This window comes from Conger conger, chromosome 19 (genome assembly GCF_963514075.1).
Source record: "Conger conger chromosome 19, fConCon1.1, whole genome shotgun sequence".
Taxonomy (NCBI): domain Eukaryota; kingdom Metazoa; phylum Chordata; class Actinopteri; order Anguilliformes; family Congridae; genus Conger; species Conger conger.
This window is the reverse complement of record NC_083778.1, coordinates 19526316-19528815: the sequence shown is the minus strand read 5'-3', so window position 1 is coordinate 19528815 and position 2500 is coordinate 19526316. Positions and strand designations below refer to the sequence as shown.

Below are 2500 nucleotides of genomic sequence, written 5' to 3'. Positions count from 1 at the left end.
GGGTCCTGTGCACGTGTGCGGCCCTGTGCGATCTGCTCCTCCGTTCCCCGCGGTGACAGCTCTCTGTGAAAGAGGTGTCAAAACATGAAAGATGTTTTTGGAGGGAATGGCCTCTCGTGCGGAGACGTGCGCAGGCAGGTTGTTTTGCTCGTGCCGTCGTGTCCGTGACGGATATGTGGCGGGTGTTTTTCCCCATCGCGCCGCCGCCGGGGCGGAGGGGGATCGGCTGAGCGGAACGGGTTTCTCATTCCCGCGGCCTCCGCGTCCCCGGTCGTTTACGAGGGGGACGGCCTTGACGTTGCCCTTCAACTGTCACTTTCACTCCGCGTCCAATCACGTTCGAGCAAACCGGGGCGAGCACCCACCCCCCTCCGCCCGCCCGTCGACCAATCGTATTCTCCATAAGTCTAAGTGTGGTGGTTGGGTTCTCGAGGCTCTGACGGTTTAAACAGAGTTAACGATGACAAAGCGCTTCCTCTGGAGAGCCGTTAACACGCCGTCCCCGGCTGCCTGGCCCCAGGACCTCTCCGGCTGCCTGAGATCAGTCATTTAGGGCAGATTGGGTTCCTGGGAACCGGTCCGCCTCGTCCCATCTCGTTCATTTAGAACATCGAGAGCACTGGTCCTCACTACAGGTGCTGGAGAGCCGCAGGGTGTGCTGGGGTCCTCACTCCTGGTCCTGGAGAGCTACAGGGTGTGCTGGGGCCCTCAATCCAGGTGCTGGAGAGCCGCAGGGTGTGCTGGGGTCCTCACTCCTGGTCCTGGAGAGCCGCAGGGTGTGCTGGGGTCCTCACTCCTGGTCCTGGAGAGCCACAGGGTGTGCTGGGGCCTTCACTCCTGGTCCTGGAGAGCCGCAGGGTGTGAGATATAGCGCCTTTATCCGAAGCTGTACGATTGATGCTTCTCATTCACCCATTCATACGCACACCAATGCCGATTGGCTGCCATGCAAGGCACCGACCAGCTTGTCAGGAGAATTTAGGAGTCGGGTGTCTCCGGGACACTTCGACACACCCAGGGTGGGCTCACTCCTCTGTCTCCTTGCAGCTCATTGTACAGCACGGCGATTTCAAACGCACCATCTACCTGTCTAATGGGAGAGAACAAGCTACTTACACACGGTAATGAGTTCGAAGAGCTGCTGTGAGACTCCGTGTCTCCCTGATAGGATTCCCGCTCCACTCGGAAGGCCAGGATGAGCCGGGCGGGCAGCGGGGTGTGACATCACCACTCTCCCTCGCTCGATTGGCTCCCCCGCGTGAGACGCTCCGGTTAGAGCAGAGAGGCATATGGAGCCGCTCTATCCTGACCCGGAGAGGAGATGGGAGGAGAGGAAGAGAGGGGAAGAGAGGAAGAGGGGAGAGGAGCACAGAGGAGAGGAGATGGGAGGAGAGGAAGAGAGGGGAAGAGAGGAAGAGGGGAGAGGAGCACAGAGGAGAGGAGATGGGAGGAGAGGAAGAGAGGGGAAGAGAGGAAGAGGGGAGGAGGGGAGGAGGGGAGAGGAGCACAGAGGAGAGGAGATGGGAGGAGAGGAAGAGAGGGGAAGAGAGGAAGAGGGGAGGAGGGGAGAGGAGCCCAGAGGAGAGGAGATGGGAGGAGAGGAAGAGGGGAGGAGGGGAGAGGAGCACAGAGGAGAGGAGATGGGAGGAGAGGAAGAGGGGAGGAGGGGAGAGGAGCACAGAGGAGAGGAGTTGAGATGAGATGAGATGGGAGAAGAGGAAGAGAGGGGAGGGGAGGAGAGGAGCACAGACGAGAGCAGAGGAGATGAGATGGGAGAAGAGGAAGAGAGGAAGAGGGGAGGAGGGGAGAGGAAAGGAGAGGGGAGAGAGAAGGAGAGAGGGGAAGGGAGGAGAGGAGATGAAGAGAGGAAGGTTATGAGGGCAGAGAGCGGTCTCGGGGCCAGTCAGCCGGACGAGCTTCCCGTGGGGGATGGGTGTAGAGGGCCTCACTGTGGGGCGGGGCGGGGGTACAGGAGTGACCCCAACTGCCCACTGAAGACCGATCAGTTCTGGTCCCGTGCGTCCGGTTCAGCTGTTCAACTGACAACCTGCACCCAGGCACACCCTGCAAAAACCCAAAAATCCATCAATCTCAACAAGTATTTTAGCCTTCTATTGAGACTTTTACAATCTTGTTTCCTTTACTTTCTTGCTAAATAAGCTAAATAAACTACATTTTGAATTTGGTAAGAGAGTTTGACTCATTTCCAGATGTGCCAACGGAATAAGAACATTTTTCTTGTCAAGCAAGCATTAACTTAAAACAAGCTAATGGTCTGTACCCGAGAGGAAAAAAAAGAAAAAGATCTTGAGTCTTATTACAAGACCAAAAATTGTTGTTAAGACAGTTTTTTTTTTGCAGTGCGCAGTGTGAAATGAAGGGCAGCTTGGATCCTTTATTTTGGCTGTGCTGTCCTCCTAACCCAGACGCCCCCAGCAGGCTCCCGGGGTTGCAGGTGTTCAGATCGCTGACACTCGTAACTCTGACTCCCCTCTTCCCT

At 56.8% G+C, this 2500-nt stretch overlaps 1 protein-coding gene across 1 annotated transcript in view; it reads left to right on the top strand.

Moving 5' to 3' along the window:
* Positions 1-2500, top strand: part of tph2 (tryptophan hydroxylase 2 (tryptophan 5-monooxygenase)) — a 41335-nt gene that overhangs the window by 8358 nt on the left and 30477 nt on the right. The gene's annotated exons all lie outside the window — the stretch shown is intronic.